General features: G+C 42.8%; 1 pseudogene; it reads right to left on the minus strand.

Moving 5' to 3' along the window:
* LOC122559951 overlaps positions 1–15,692 on the minus strand; it is a 38,725-nt pseudogene extending 23,033 nt beyond the window's left edge.
* Between the last annotated feature and the right edge of the window lie 2,268 nt (positions 15,693–17,960).

Genomic DNA, 17,960 nt, shown 5'->3' on the forward strand with positions numbered 1-17,960 from the left:
TGCCCTCGAAGCGGCTGCGGGGGGTACAAGACTGTCACACACCTCCTTCTGGAATGTGCCTATGCAGAGGAAGTCTGGAGAGGAATGCAGTGGTGTTTGTCGAGGTTCGTCCCGAGCAGCGCCGTGACGTGGGAGTCCGTGCTCTACGGCCTGTTCCCCGGGATGCACACCAAAACGAACATCAAGTGTGCCTGGAGGATCATCAACTCGGTGAAGGACGCTCTCTGGGTGGTCTGAAATCTGCTGATCTTCCAGCTGAAGGAGTTGACACCGACTGAGTGTTGCAGACTGGCACATTCCAAGGTCCAGGACTACGTGTTGAGGGACGCGCTGAAGCTTGGGGCAGCTGCCGCCAAGGCGCGGTGGGGAAAGACCACCATGTAACATCTGCCTGCCTAACGAAGAACAGGGGGCCCACGCAATCATTTGGGCTCTGCTGACGCCTCAGCTAAAAGTGTAATTGTACAGACCTGTAAATAGGAATGATTACTCTGTTTTCGGTATGCAAACAAATGGAATGTTTACATATTTATGGCATGTCCAGTTGTACAGATCATCAAAGTATTTTATGAATAAAGTATATTTTTGAAATAAAAAAAAGACTGTTCTTTGATCACTGAAATGACAGAGGGGTTGTTCTCAATTTGTCAGCTGTGTCACAATAACTTTACATGAGAGTTGATTTTAAACACTTTATAGCAGTTGGTGGAAATTGATGTTTCCTAATGTGCCATACTATAAGTAGTAAAGAACTTGGCAGAGTCACAGAGATTTGGCACGGAAACAAACCCTTCGGTCCAACTCAGACATGCGTACAGATATCTTAAACTAATTTGGTCCTGTTTACCAGTACTTGGCCAACATCCCTCAAAACCCTTCCTATTCATATACCCATCCAGATGCCTTTTAAATGGTGCAATTGTACCAGCCTCTGCCATTTCTGTTGTCCTTCGAGAAAAGCAATTATTTTGGTTATTGGTAAATAATGCAGTACAGATGGCAAATGTCTAGGAAGGCATAAAACTGTCAGAGCATTGTAAGATTCTAAGGACAGATGACAGAGGTCTCTGCTAAACATCATGAGATTTTGAGAGGAATTAGGGATGTCCACACACTTGTCCATCATTGTTTCTGTGTTTATTGGATACAGTGAATAGATGAGGGATATGTGGCTAACAATGACACCAATGTTGCATGGAATTATTGAGTAATGTGAAGGTTATAAAATTGTTGTATTTTGCTGGGAAACTCCATGTCAGTGACCCCTGATCTGAGCTGGTGTTTAAGAGGACATCTGAACCCCCTGTGAAGGTCATATTCAGGTTGGTCTCTGGCCACTCCCACTTATGTGGTAATCGAGCTCTGAATAAAAATTGCTTGTGCTAAGGAACACAGGACATAGACTCCTCTTTCATATTTCTTCCTCCAACTCATGCAAAGATGTTCAAGGGCCAGATGTCAACTTTCCTTAATCAACTAGTTCCACCACGTTAGTACACACATCTGGGGTAGTTGCTACTTGAAATCTGGCCTCTGGGTCAGAGATAGGGCCACCACCACTGCTCCAAAAGGGCCCAGCCCTGTTCTGATACCACTGTGAGCCAGGGGAATTGCATCTGGGTCTCCTGGCTTAGAGATACAGTCACTACCACCGTGACGTGCCATCTCTTTGTTTTCATGAATCTGCAACAAGTCATCCATTTATTCTAGCTCATCTTTTCTTAAGTAAAACAGCAGCATCATCCATGCTATTAGTTATAATAACAATTTGCAAGAGTTATGTGGAGTCTCACAGATAAAAGTCCCTGGACAGAATGTTTGATTCTTTAATTGAATTTTACTTAAAATTGTTTTCATTGTTGTTTTACTAATGTTTAATTGAACAGAAGAGTAGATTTGAGGGGCTAGCAGGTTCATTCCTTCATCCAGGTTTAATGTTTTTGCACTCATTAATTAACACCTTGTGGAGAAAAGTCTACATTTCTGCTGATTTACAATTAAATTGGACTTTAGAAACATCATATAATTATAGTGATATACATTTTGTTATCATTCCTGTTTCATGATTCATAGGTGTGTTTCATGCTTTAAAGTGTGTGTGGCATTTGCCATCTTGTCTTTGTCTATAACAGCAAGGATGGCATGGTGGCTCAGTGCACTACTGCCTGACCACACCAAGGGAACTGGGTTCGATTCCACCCCCAACTGACTGTATGGATTTTGCACAATTTCCTCTTGTCTGTGTGGGTTTCCTTTGAATGCTGTGGGTGCTCTGGTTGCCACTTACAGTTCAAAGACGCCCATTTAGGTGGCCTGGCAATGCTAAATTGCATATAGTGTCCAGGAATGTGTAGGTTAGGCGAATTAGCTGTGAGAAACGCAGGGTTACAGTGTCAGGGGAGTGGAATAATCTTTGGAGGATTGTTGTGGACTCATTGGGATGAATAGCCTGCTTGCACACCACAGGGATTCTCTGATTAAACATAATTGCACAATTATTCATAACGATCATTTGAGTGAGCTTTCACAAATAGCAGCTTGTTGTGTGATAGACCAAGCTACAACTTAGGTAAAAACAATGACTGCAGATGCTGGAAACCAGATTCTGGATCAGTGGTGCTGGAAGAGCACAGCAATTCAGGCAGCATCCGAAGACAGGCAAAATCGACGTTTCGGGCAAACAATACATTAATCATTCCTGATGAAGGGCTTTTGCCCGAAACGTCGATTTTGCCTGTCTTCGGATTCTGCCTGAATTGCTGTGCTCTTCCAGCACCACTGATCCAGAATCCAAGCTACAACTTAGTTAAAATCACTCTTGTCCAGTGAATACAAAGTTGTATTTTCCGGTCTGACATTAGGCCCACTGACAAAAGGCTGGTGTAATATTGAGGGTGTGTTGCACTCTCATACACTTTGTCTTTTCTGTGACAGCTGCCATCTGTGGATTCTGGGATATTATTTAATGGGCAGCATGGTGACTCAGTGGTTAGCACTGCTGCCTCATAGCACCAGGGTCCCAGATTTTATTTCAGCCTCAGGCAACTGTCTGCGTGGAGTTTGCATGTTCTCCCCGTGTCTGAGTTTGTTTCCTCCGGGTGCTCTGGTTTCCTCCCACAGTCCAAAGATGTGCAGGTCAGGTGGATTGGCCATGGTGTTAGGTGCATTAGTCAGAGGGAAATGGGTCTGGGTGGATTACTCTTCGGAGGGTTGGTGTGGACTTTTTGGGCTGAAGGACCTCTTTCCACACTGTATGGAATCTAATCTAATCATAAGAGGAGGAGAGGCCAATATTTATTCTTCACAACATCACAAGAACAGATTATCTAGTTATATGGAGTTTGCTGCATACAGGTTGGTGATTATATCTCCTGAAAAATACTTCATTGGCTATTACACCCGTTGAGATATCTTGTGGTCATGAAACTTTACCACAGCCAAGGCATCATCCTTAAACACTTCCGCCAAATCCAACCAAATCCCACCACTAAGGACATCTTCCCCACCCTTCTCTGCCTTCCACAAGGATTGCTCCCTTCGACAGTCTTTGCTTTGCGCCACTCTCCCCACCAATGCCCCTGAACCCCCAGGCAACTTTTCCTGCAACCAGAAAAGATGCAAAACCTGCCAGCACACCACTCCTCTTGCCTCCATCCAGGGCCCCAAACAATCCCTTACAACTCCCTTTCCAACACGACCATACTTGACCTCCTCTAATGCCTTAATGAAGCACACTGCACATTGGAGGAACAGTGCCTCATCTTCTGCCTGGGCAACCTACAGCCCGGAGGACTCAAAAATTGAGTTCACCAATTACAAATAACCTTCTTTCCCATCCCCTGACTCCATTCCAAACCCCTCAACACGCTTCCACTCCTCCCATTGACCAACCAGATTCATTCCTCCCAGTGACCAACCAGGTTGTATTCTCTACTTGTTTTCACATATCCCCACTTCACCACCATGCTCTGGCCACCGCCCCTTATCTGCAGCTCCCCCTACAGTCTACCCCAGTGCTGCAGAACAGTTACACATGAAACGTCGACTTCTTCGCCTCCTGATGCTGCCTGGCTTGCTGTGTTCTTCCAGCCTCCGACCTGTTATGAAAGATGTTCCATATAAATGTAAATAGTTCTGGTGTCAAGATAGAAACCTCTTTTGAAGGATGTAATTAAACGTTGTCACCTGCAGAAAACAGAGTGTAAAAGTCCAGAGAATAAAAATCCAGAGAATCCATAAAATTCACCAAATGAAATGCAACAGCAACTTGTTGTGAAAGAAGACATTAACTTATTCAGAAAGCGTTTTGAATAAATTGTGCAGTGTACAAAGCAAAATTAAAAAAAGGTTTCACAAAACGAAGGTTGCTTTTCCCGACTCAGAGAGAACTGCAGCAGTTATGATTCTATATGCTTCATGTGTAGCTCCAGTCCTGTCTCATAGATTTGCTTTCTTTGCAACTGCCTTGTGTACTTCAGATGTCTGATCAGTTGGTTATGGAAGAGAGTGGCAACATCATACAATTCATTAAATCATTTAATCATTTATGATGGTGATCTGCTAAACATTAAGTTAACAGGACCAACAGATTCTGTATGAGAGTGGTGCAAGGTAATTCTTTCGTAATGAAATGCTCAGGGATGTTGGTGTTTTACTCCATTATTTCGGTCCATTCTGTAAAGGGAAGAACAGTGTTGATTGAAAACATACATGTTTTAAATACTCCATTGTAAAGCTATGTAACATCACCAATGAATTGAATTCATTATATTATTTGTACATACCACCCTAGTCAAGTTTGCCATCATTGTTCTTGTCCAACTCCCTCATGAGTTCATCACATTCCTCATCTGCGTAATGCCCCCACCGACATAAATGAAATATTTCAGCTCAACACAATCAATGAACCTATCAGCATTCCTGGAGTCAACAAGAAATGTCACCAATCCAGCAATGTTATCTGCCTCACCAAAATAGAAGTTTCTACATAAGAAAAGGTCAGATCCATCTAATTTCACTTTCGTCCAGCCATTCCTCTTACTTTATATACTCTAATCATAGTAATCCATTTTACTCAGTGGTCTACAACAGATCTAAATATGATGTGTGAACATCTTAGGAAAGAGCTTCAGACACTCTCGTTTCAAAGTCACCTGTTCCATCCAAGAGTGCTACACTTGCCACTCAATGTCTGAAATTACTCATGCCATGGATTGAATAATGTGTCCTCTAGTCTGAAAGCAACTAAAAATAATCAATCATTGTAAGCCCCTGTTCCTTTCAATTTTATCTAGTTTCCCTTTAATTACTATTCAGTAGTCTAATAACAGCAGGGAAGAAGCTGTTCTTGAACCTGTTGGTGCGTGTGCTCACGCTTCTATATCTTCTGCCAGATGGAAGAGGGAGTAGGAGTGTATTACCAGGGTGGAAGAAGCCTTTGATGATGTTGGCAACATTTCTATGGCAACGAGAGATGTAAATTAAGTCCATTGATGGGAGGTTGGCATCCTTGATGATCTGGACTGTGCACGCAACCTTCTGTAGTTCCTTACAGTCCTGGTTAGAGCAGTTGTGTACCAAACCATCATACACCCACATACAATGTTCTCTATAATGCATTTGAAAACGTTAGTGAAGGCCCTTATCAACATGCCGAATTTCATAAGCCTCCTGTTGTGCCTTCTTGATCATCACATGTATTGGGAGTTCCAGAATAGTATCATCATCCCTGGGAACTTCACGCTTTCAACCCTCTCCACCTCAGCTCCATTGATGCAGATAGGGACATGTCCTCCTCCTTTCTTACTGAAGTCAATCATCAGTTCTTTTCTTTTGCTGACATTGAGAGAGAGATTGTTATCATTGCACCACAACAGCAAGCAATCTATCTCCTTCCTGTATTCTGACTCATCATTGATTGATATCGGGTCGACAAAAGTGGTATCATCAGCAAACTTGTAGATGTCATTCATACAGAATTTGCCTGCACAGTCACGGGTGTACAGGGAATGCAGGAGGGGGCTGAGAATGCATGCTTGTGTGATGCCAGTGTTGAGGATAATTGTGGAGAAGGTACTTTTGTCAATTCTGACTGATTGCGGGCTGTGGGTCTGGAAACTGAGGATCCAGTTGCAGAGGGCGGAGCTGAGACCTAGCTCTGAGATTTTGGAGATTAGTCTGGTGAGGATTATGATGTTAAAGGCGGAGCTTGAGTCAATGGTGTAGGAGGCTGATATAGGTGCTATTACTATCCAGATGCTCCAGGGATAAGTGTAGGGCGGGGAAATGGTATCCGATGTGGCCTTATTTTGTTAGTTGGCAGGGGAGGCAAGAGTTGATGTGGGCCATGACTAACTTTTTGAAGCACTTCATGATTATGGAGGTCAGAGCCACTGGATGGTCATCATTAAACCCACACTGCATGTGTTTTCTTTGGTAATGGGATGATGGTGGTCCTCTTGAAGCAGGTGGAGACTTCAAATTGTGGCAAGGAGAGGTTGAAGATGTCAGCAAATATGTCTGTCAGCAAACATTGATCTGCACAAGATATCGTTGTTCAGCAAGGTCTCTGTCTTGGGCAATGCTTTTACTTCGTTAAGAAAACTGATCTGACATCTGCAGCAGTGACAGAGGGAGCCGGTGCATCTGGAGCTTTTGGGGCAGCATAGAAAGCATTGCGCGCTTCAAGGAGGGATGTGTTTTTGACAGCACGGTTCAGATTGAGACACATTTCAGTTGGTCTTGAATCACATTTAGGCCAATGAGGTAAGGGAGGCATATTTTTTCTTTTAAGGCCATGAGTGAACAAGATCGATGTCACCATCATCAATGACAGTTGTCACAGTCTCCACTGACATTGGATTTATGTTCCAGATTTATAAATTAAGTTTTCAATTTCACCAGCTGACAGGATGAGATTTGAACTTTTGTCACTGGAGCATTAGTGTGGGCCACTGGCTAGCTGATTCAGTGACATTTCCAAACTATGCCATCAACTCTCTCAAGTGAAAACGTGTATTCTATCTACTCTATCAAAACATTAATGAATTTTACATACATCTATGGATCATCTTTTGTTCTTCTTTGTTGAAGAGAAAATAGACTCTACCGTTAATCATTTCCTGATGCGTATACCCAAGAATTTCTGTTATTATTGTTGTAAATCCTCTAAGCACCATCTCTAGTCCCTCAATATACTATATATTGAATTATGAAAGGTATTGCATGTGACATGCAATGCCCATGAACTATTGTTCAATATATGTTTGGCAATTACTGGTTCTGCTAGTAATGTTTCTAACACCTAATTTTTCTATATTTCTCCCTCACTTCTGTTCTGAAGAAGTTATATTAACTAGGAACACAAACTCAGTCTATCCGTCTCTACGGATGGTGATCTCTACTGAGATTTTCTATTATTACTTCAGATTACAAGCTTCAGAAATATTTTGTTTATATAATAAATGTACTTCATTACTAAAATGGCTTAGTGACAGTAATTTACAACTAAATTCACCACAGTCTCATCAGATCATAGGGCTGCTTTCTCATAGGACACAGATGACTGGTGGTGACTTTAACCTGAGGGTCACCATGCCTCAGTTGAGGGTCGAGAGGGAGAGCCCTTCATGGTTACCTCAGCTGGAATAGGAATTAAACCTACTGTTAGTGTCATGCTGCATTGAAACCAGCTATCCAGGCAACTGAGCTAGCTGGCCCCCTTCCCTGTATTTAGTTGCAAGTGGTTGTGCTTTTCTGTTTGTTCTGCTGATCTTTGAGTAAGGTCTTTCATTTTACAACGTGCACTTCGGAGAAACCATTGCCTCAAAATGGAATTTATGCATGGCCACAGTTTGATGAAATTAGTCAAAAACCAAATGCACCTATCAAACATACGAAAGATTTCTGCGAACACTTCTTCATAGTTTCTTTTTGCCTCCTCTTTCATCTCCCTTGTCTTCATCACCAAGAGCTATTCAAAGTCAATGGTGCCACTTCCTAAGTTAAGAGCACACTGAAATATAAGATCTGTCAACTGTTAACCAAGAGCATTTGAGAACAAAATAATGTTTGAATGAAATAAAATTGCTAAATATAATTAAGAAATGTTTTCTCACCATCTTTATCTACTTCCTCAATGATGGCATCCACCTCTTTTCTGGTGGGGTTCTGACCCAGAATTTTCATCATTTCAAACAACTGATCAGTGCTGATGCCAGCAGCAAACATTTTAAGTGCAGCTTTAAACTCTATGAAAAGAAATGAAAGAAATTCTTGTCATGTTATTATTTGTTTCATTCTGCTTCAGAGAAATATTGGCATTAGGTCCGTCAATTTGTGCACATCATTTCATAGATAATCACATATAGATTAAGTAAGGACAATGCTGGTTTGGAGTTACACAGTTCATAGTATTTAAGCCCTGAAGAAGGGCTTATGCCCGAAAAGTCGATTCTCCTGTTCCTTGGATGCTGCCTGACCTGCTGCGCTTTTCCAGCAACACATTTTCAGCTCATAGTATTTAAGCACAGATACCGCCATTCAAACCAACAGGCTCAATCTCAATATATAAATTCCATACATATGAGTGTTCGTGAGAACTGTTGCAATCTGAGATTTGACTATCCTATGGGAAACACAAGACATCAATCATAAGTGAAGTGTGTAAACTATTGTGTACTAATTAGTGAAGATTTAATTAATTTTGATTTAGATTTTATTATCACAAGTGCTCAAGTACAGAATTACTGGAGTACAATGAAAAGTGTATGAAGTCAACACACACGGCTCCATCTGAGGGATAAAGGCACTGAGGAATGAAAAGTTTTGCTACAAAGTTGAAACAGAAACAGAGTTAAAAAGTTAAGGATTCACTTCATAGAGTAAGTAGAAGAGTAAGGAAATAAGATAATAGTTAACATTAAAGTACTTCTTAATTGAGACTAGGAAGGGCTACTTTATCAGCAGTACTTATCCTGGCTAATCCAGAATTGCTCAATGAAGAAATAACATCACTCCCTCATGCTAGCTAGGTCACAGACATCCCACCCCATGGCTTCAACAATACACCAGTGTAAACATTGCTTGCAATGAGTTTCAATGATTTGCTTTTTAAAAGTGTAGAAATTTCTTCTTCAGTTCATTGCTGTGAAACAGCCCTTTTCCCAGTTCCCTCTCCAATCAAAAATAAACTAAAATAAAAGATATTCTCTTTCAATCTTGTGCAACAGAGGTTGGTGGTGGAAGCCCTGAGGACGTAAAAGTAGCAACTGAGGGAATTCAGGTAACTGGTCTGATATCAGGTAGAGGGGAAGATGAGCTTCAGAGAAGAATCCTCCTGGTCAGGAGGAGACCAGAGGAGCACAGAGGCAATCTGCAAGGGGAAATGCGGACATGTGATGGAAATAATACCATCAGTCAGTCAGCTGCTTGGAAATGACTGCTCCAGTGCTGTTGGAAACTATAGCAATGTAAGATGATGATTGTGGACATCTGTGCTCTGATCCAGAAGGATTTAATGCCTTTCAGATTCCATGTCAATCCCCCTTACTCCAGCCTTTAAGGTCACTATTACCCTGAAGTTCTATGCAACCAGATCATTCCAGACATCAAATATTGACCTGAGTAGAATCTCATCACTCCATCAGACAGGATAAAGTAACCCTATTACAGAGGGTGAGGTAGATGAGGAAGGATGGGTTGGTTAGTACAGAGAATACAGGGATTTGCAGCCAATGCTGGATTCCTGTCGATCGAGGGAGAGACTGATTGGACATTTTATTTTAACCATCCAGGCATGCAGAAGCCAGTGTAAAAGATTCTTAATAGAGAAAGTACTAATTGAAAACCCAGCACAGGAAATGCATGTTGGAACTCTCATGATTCCATCTTCTGATGTGATTTCTCCACCTCTCCAGGTCAACTTTCAGGTTCTGTGATTGGCTGTTTATGGATAAGGGTTTTCCTCCAAGGAGGTTGCTCTTGACACCAATCCAGCACTACATAAAGAGGTAGAGAACTGCTATCAACTGGAGCTGCTGACAGTTAAAATCTGATTTGCAGTGAACAATTCATTTGCATTTTGAAGATACTGTTTTTAAAAAATACATTCACTATATGTGGCCATCACTGGCTGGGCCATTATTTATTATTCATCCCTAGCTTTCCTTCAGAAGGTACTAAGTGCCTTGAGTCACTGCAGTCCATTTGGTGCAGGTAAGCACCTTGGTCTCCCTGTATGGAGGGAGTTCCAGGATTTTGACCCAGTGGCACTGGGGGAATGGAGATATTCTTCCAAAACAGAATAGTGAGTGTCTTGGAGGGGAACTTGGAGGTGATTGTATTCACATGAATTTGCAGGCCTTGTCCTTCTAGGTGGCAGTGATCATGAGCCTAGAAAATTCTGTTTCAGGAGACTTTGTGAATTTCAACAGTGCATCTTGCTGATGGTAGACATGACTGGTATCAGTTTGTTGATTTCGGGAATGAATGTTTGTGGATATGCTGCCAATCAACAGGCTGCTTTGTGCTAGATTATGTGATGCTTCTTGAGTGTTGTTGGAGCTGTACTCATCAGGCCAATGGGCCATCATGCACAACAAATAAAAGGGTTCTGGAACTCTTAACCTGTTGCCAAAATGCAATACCTTATTTTGCAATAATACTAGAACCACTACAGCAAAGTAATATCCCAGAATGCATGAGGAAAATGCTGCTCCAACTCCATCATTGGATGATTACCATGGCAAGCATGTTATGATCACTAACATATGTCAAGGCTGGTGGTGGCTAGCACTCGGATGCGAGGTGGTTAAATAGTATCAACAATGTATACCCTGCGTGCAATACATCCCAGCAAGATTATCAACATTAAAATACTCCATCAACTCAGATCTAGTGGATCTGAGCAACCATTAAGTGAGCTTTACAGGGCTGTGCCTCCCATGCTGAGGTGGAAAAATATTGTTTATTTATAACAGATTACTGACGAGTAGAGCGTTCAAGACATGGGATTGCACTGCAACAACAATCCCAAGAATATCAGTTAAGATATTGATTCCTTGGTGAACATTCCCCACTCAGATTCGAATCAGGGAGACCATTTCACCAGAAGGCAAAGTAGATTGGTATGTTCATGGCAATAAAATAGAAGTTCCACATACCCAACTATCCCCAGTAGTCTGGGATGTTGGAAAGAATGAAGTAACCCCTAATGACCTCCGTGGCAAGGGCATTCTAGTGAACAGGAAGACCTGAGCAGATGCTCTGCCTACAAACTGCATGAGTATGCATACCATTGTCAATTGACTTAACTCCTTAGGAACACAGAATGGCAATGAGACTCCCAGAGGCTGTACTGATGGGATGGACAGAACTAAGCCCTCTATGGTTTGGTAGCATGTAATGGAACTAGATGTAAGTGTTATGGACCAGACTGTTATGGACCAGAAGTGTTATGTGACAGCCTCCACTCAAAAGTTTATATTTTTTGTTGAAACACAACAGATGTGTGTTCCAGATTGGATTTGATTGGTCGACGACTAAGCTTTAATCAAAATGCGCTTAATCTTACAACACAGTTAGAATACAACAAAAAGAAGAATTGGCAAAACTTTATTCTTTCAAATTATTTAACAAGATAATGTGGAACTTAACCAATAATCATAAATTATTCCAATGTCGGCTGCACTCCATAATCATGCCCTTGGCAAAGGCAAATCAGCAACACAATTATTATTCTCACGTACTGTCTCTATCCAGTTCATGAAAAAGAAACACTGAAAGAACAATCAGCCTCTGGTAATTTTTAAGAGGAAGCCTCTGTGTCTAAGACTTCACTCCAGTATCAGAGAACTCAAGCTTTCAGCTCTGGCAACCAGCAAAAACCACCCAATAACAGAAAGCAAAACCCAAATCCTCTGGACCTCGTGACTTATTTTGCCCACTCATGATTCTTTTAGCTTACTTCAAAAAGAAACATCCAGGAAGAATTCAAATTTGTTTACAAACTGTCTGATGGCAATATTTCAGCACCACTGTGACAGCATCTTCTGCAAGAGAAATAGGACAGAACATATCTCTTAAGGGCATAGCATTGCCACAGCAAGTAACTCAGGGAGTTCTGTCAGTGGATCAGAGATCAAAAGAGATGTAAAGGCAATGAATGGGCAATGAACCTGTTCACCCACTTAATGTGCAACAGGTGGATAACATGGTCATAATACAAGGTACTGTTGAGGAGTGATACCTTTGAAAGTGATACCTGATAGGCACATGAAGGAAGTGTAGAAGCACTGGAACTAATTAAAAAGATAGTGAGCCCCAACTCAGTCCAGTGAGAATTTTAATGTTGTTCTTAATTTAATAAGCAATTCAAAGAATTGGAACATTTGTGCTGTCCGTCTGTACAGTAGCATCAACATCAACTTGTGAGTATGAAAGGGATGGACACCACACATATGCACAATGACAGGCAGTATCCAAGGAGCAGGAGAATCGACGTTTTGTGCATAAACCCTTCTTCGGGAATGAGGCTAGTGTGCCAAGCGGGCTGAGATAAAAGGTGGGTGAGGGGAAATTTGGGGGAGGGACGCTGGGAATACGATAGGTGGAAGAAGGTGAGCATGAGGGTGATAAGCCGGAGAGGGGGTGGGGGCGGAGAAGTCAGAAAGAAGATTGCAGGTCAAGAGGGCGTTGCTGAATCCGGGGGTTGGGACTGAGATAAGGCGGGGGGGAGGGGAAATGAGGAAGCTGGAGAAATCTACATTCATCCCGTGTGGTTGGAGGGTTCCTAGGCAGAAGATGAGGCGCTCTTCCTCCAGGTGTTGTGTGGCCAGGGTCTGGCGATGGAGGAGGCCAAAGACCTGCATGCCCTTGGCGGAGTGGGAGGGGGAGTTAAAGTGTTCAGCCGCAAGTTTCAGGGAACTCCTCTGGGACACCCGCACCAACCAACCCAACCGCCCCGTGGCTGAACACTTTAAGTTATTCTGTATTCGGTTCTCTTTTACATGTGTTTCGTTCGGTAAATTTTTTTTTAGATTACTTACAGTGTGGAAACAGGCCCTTCGGCCCAACAAGTCCACACCGACTCTCCGAAGAGCAACCCACCCAGACCCATTCCCCTACATTTACCCTTTCACCTAACACTACAGGCAACTTAGCATGGTCAATTCACCGAACCTGCACATTTTTTGGACTGTGGGAGGAAACCGGAGCACCCGGAGGAAACCCACGCAGACACGGGGAGAGTGTGCAAACTCCACACAGACAGTTGCCTGAGGTGGGAAATGAACCCTGGTCTCTGGCGCTTTAAGTTATTCTGTATTCTGTAAAGTGAGGCAACAGTGCTAACCACTGTGCCACCATGCTGCCCCTAATCTCGCAATTAAATACCGTTTTGTTTAAAACTAAGTATTTGGCCCAGCTGCATCACTCCTGGAGTATCCACAGTACACCTGCTCAAATCAACTAGCAAACTTAATACACTTCCCCCAATCTCATGCATTTAATCTTTCACAGTAATTTCTTCTGCAGGACTTTGTCAAACACTACCAATGTTAGGTTATCTGTTGTATAATTCCCTGGCTTTTCTCTACTTTCTTTCTCAAATATTTGAGTGACATTAGCTACTCTCCAAACTGCCAGAACCTACAGAATCCTGGAAAATGATCACCAATGCATCCACTATTTCTAAAGCCACTTCCTTCACTCATCTAGGATGTAGATTATCAGGCTCTGGCGATTTATCCATCTTCAATCCCATCAATTTTCCCAGCACCACTTTTCTACTAATAATGATCTCCCTCAGTTCTTCCCTCTCACGAAGTCTTCCAAGCTCCAACATTTCTGGTATCTGATTTGTCTCCTCTTTTCTGAAGACAGAATGAAAGTACTAGTTCAGTTACTCAGCAATTTCTCTGCCCCCTATGATACATTCCCCATTTCTGTCTGTAAGGGACCTACATTTGCTTTCACCGATCTCTTTCTCTTCACATATCTACAGAAAATCTTAGTTTCAGTCTTCATGTTCCCTGCAAGTTTACTTTCACACAGTATTTTCCCATTCTTAATCAATCCCTTGGTCCTTCTTTACGGAATTCTAAACTGCTCTCATTCCTCCGATCTATTATTTTTCTTGGCCAGTCTGTATGCTTCTTCCTTGGATCAGATACTATCTCTAATTTCCTTTGTAAGCCATGGATTTGTCCTGTAACATATTTTGCTTTGGTGCCAGACAGGAATAAACAGTTGTTGCAGTTCCCCCATGCATTCCTTGAATGTATACCATTGTTTATTCACGGTCATCTCTTTAAGTAACTCTCCCTAATCTGTAAAGGCCAACTCACACCTCATACCTTCACAGTTTCCTTTCTTAATATCCAGCATTCTCTTCTCCGAATCAACTACCTCCCCCTCCACCCTGTCGAAGATGGCCTGCTCTCTAGCTGGTTCCTCCACATATTGGTGAAGAAAACCATCCCGTATACACTGCTCTACGGCTTTGTGGTTAATTTGATTTGCTCAATCTATGTGCAGATTAAAATTACCCTTGATCACGATACTCCTTTATCAATGCATCTCTAACTTCCGGTTTAATGCCATTCCCAACATCACCACTACAGTTTGGGTGTCTCTATATGACACCCTCTAAAGGTTTTTAGCCCCTTGGTATTTTGCGACTCTCCCCATACAGACTCCACATTGTCACATTTCTCACTGTATTGTTCATTTTCATCTTTAACCAGCAATGCCATTCCACCACCTTCTCCTTTTTGCCTGTCCTTCCTGAATACTGAATACCCTGGGAGATTCAATCCCCATCCCTGATCACCCTGCAGCCCTGTTTCCATCATCCCAATTATTGTGCCTGTTTACATCTATCTATGTGATTAGTTCACCCACTTTATTGCAAATGCTTGACATATTAAAATACAATGCCTTTAAGATTGTGTTTTAACAATGTTTGTCTCACTCCCAATATTTTTCTGAATCGCTCTGGTTAAATTTTGTCCTTAGTTTCTCTGCTTATGACTTTTTTAAATTCCCTTTTCTCTCTTTTGTTTTTCTCCTTGCTCCCTCCTTCCCTGACTCTAAACATAGGCTCCCATGCCCCTGGCGTAATAGTTCAACTGGGCGAAAATGAGGACTGCAGATTCTGGAGATCAGAGTCAAGTTTAGAGTGGTGCTGGTAAAGCACAGCAGGTTAGGCAGCAGGAAAATCGACGTTTTCAGATGAAGGCCTTTTGCCAATACCACTCTAATATTAGTTCACTTGCTCTAGCAAACACTCCACCGAGGACATCAGTTCCAGTCCTGCTCAGGTGCAACCTATCCAATTTATACAGCTCTGATATATCCTGTGACTTCTCCTCTAACAAGCACATAGCACCAGCAGCAATCCAATTTCCTAACTTTGTTCCCTGTATGCCATTTTCAGACCTCATTCCATTTTTTTATCGATAGCATTTTTACCAATCCATACCATGAGCACTGGCCATTCACACTCCCACTCCCCAGAATATCCAAACCCCCTTTGAGACGTCTTTACCATAGCACCAGGGAGGCAGCAAACCATCCCGGAGTCTTGTTTGTGGCCACAGAAATACCTGTCCATTCCCCTTACAATTCACTCCTCTATAATCAAAAGCTCTGGCACACATTTTACCACTCTCCTCTTCAGCAAAACCAACCATGGTGTAAGGGTTTTGTCTGTTGCTGCTTTCCTCTGAGAGGTCATTCCCCTCAACACTACCCAAAACAGTATATCGGAATGGCCACAGGAGATTCCCGCACTGTCTGCCTATTTCTCTTGCTCTGCTGGTAACCTCCCCTCCCCCATTCCCTTCCTGCCTGCAGAGTATGAGCCTGCAGTGTGACCACATCTATGTGCTATGACATTACTCTCTGCCTCACAGATGCTCCGCAGTGTCCCTATTCGCTGTTTCCAGGAGCTACAGCTGGAGCCCATCTCTGCACACATGCTGACCCAGGGGGACTGGAACAGGCCCAGGCCTACCACATGGAGCAAGAGGTAGACAAGCAGGAGGCTGGAAGAACACAACAAGCCAGGCAGCATCAGGAGGTAGAGAAGTCAACATTTCTTCTGGACTGAGGGTGGGTGTAAGGGGAAGCTGTCAAAGGAGCAAACTGAGACTTTGCGCTCTCCAGCCATAGTTTACCTTCTTAAATTAAACCTTAGGAATTTATATTATATTAAATTAAATCCAGTTATCTGTGGCCGTTGTTTCCTGTTACATGTACTACCCTCATAGATTAGAAACCAATAGAATCCTATGAGCAACTTTTTTATTTCAAAATATACTTTATTCATAGAAATAAACCTTTGGTACCTGTACAATTGGTCATGTCGTTCATATATATATATACACATTGCATGTCTTAACATTACAGAGAACAGATTGAATGAATTGAATTTACAGTTATCGTATTTACAGTTCCGTTTATTAACCATCCAGTCTTTTAGTATTTAGCTGTGGCTTCAATGGAACCCACCTTCTGAGTGGGCCCCCTGTTATATGAAAGCAAAGGAAATTTCTTTAACCCCAGTTTATGGGGTTACCGTTGTCCATTTGACTGTCCTGTCTCTGGGGTAGCTGTCTGCATCCCCATGGTGAGCACGAACTGCTGGACCCTCACTGGGCTGAGGTAGCTATCCAGGCTCTCACTGGGGTCATTTACCCACAACTGTTTTTTTTATTTCAAAAATATACTTTATTCATAAAATACTTTAATGGTCTGTACAGTTGGACATGCCATATATATGTAAACATTCCATTTGTTTGCATACCAAAATATAGTAATCATTCCTATTTACAGGTCGGTACGATTACATTTTTAGCGGAGGCTTCAGCAGAGCCCAAATGACTGCGTGGGCCCCCTGTTCTTCTTTAGGCAGGCAGATGTTACACGGTGGTCTTTCCCCACCGCGCCTTGGCGGCAGCTGCCCCAAGCTTCAGCGCGTCCCTCAACACGTAGTCTTGGACCTTGGAATGTGCCAGTCTGCAACACTCAGTCGGGGTCAACTCCTTCAGCTGGAAGATCAGCAGGTTTCGGACCACCCAACTCTACGGCCTGGAGTTGATGATCCTCCAGGCACAGTTGATGTTTGTCTTGGTGTGCGTCCCGGAGAACAGGCCGTAGAGCACGGAGTCCCGCGTCACGGCGCTGCTCGGGATGAACCTCGACAAACACCCACTGCATTCCTCTCCAGACTTCTTCTGCATAGGCACATTCCAGAAGGAGGTGTGTGACAGTCTCATCCCCCCCCCGCAGCCACTTCGAGGACAGCGTGCGATGTGGCTGAGAGTCCAGGCATGCATAAAGATTCTCATAGGCCGAGCCCTTCTCACCACCAGCCAAGCCATGTCTTGGTGCTTGTTGGAAAGTTCTGGCGATGAGGCATTCTGCCAAATGGCTTTGACAGTCTGCTCAGGTAACCGCTCGATAGTATCCACCCTCGCCTTTTCCCAAAGGGTCAAACTGTAAGAACTGACATTCATTGACAACTATTCACCAACCTGCTGTCCCTTGACACCACTCCCTCTACAAACCACTGTTTGATAGTGGTGACTGCGCCAATGTAAATCTTCACACTGACAGCCAATCAGTGTTGTCGAGCCCTCTGCCAGTGTTAAGGGTCCAATGTGTCCTACTCTATGGTGCTATAGACCACCAAATTCTCCTGGTGGTAGTGAATCTTAATGACCTCAGCATGCATTAAATATGAGCCCCTTATACCTGGGCACTTGTATAATTTGCTTAGAGGTGAGATTCCATACAATATGGAAATAGGTCATTTGGTCCAACAAGTCCACACCGACCCTCCAAAGAGTAACCCACCTAGACCCTTTCCCCTACCCTATATTTACTCATGACTAATGCACCTAACACAATGGGCAATTTAGTATGGCCAATTTACCTGATTTGCACATCTTTGGATT

This window comes from Chiloscyllium plagiosum, chromosome 20, assembly GCF_004010195.1.
Source record: "Chiloscyllium plagiosum isolate BGI_BamShark_2017 chromosome 20, ASM401019v2, whole genome shotgun sequence".
NCBI classification, from domain to species: domain Eukaryota; kingdom Metazoa; phylum Chordata; class Chondrichthyes; order Orectolobiformes; family Hemiscylliidae; genus Chiloscyllium; species Chiloscyllium plagiosum.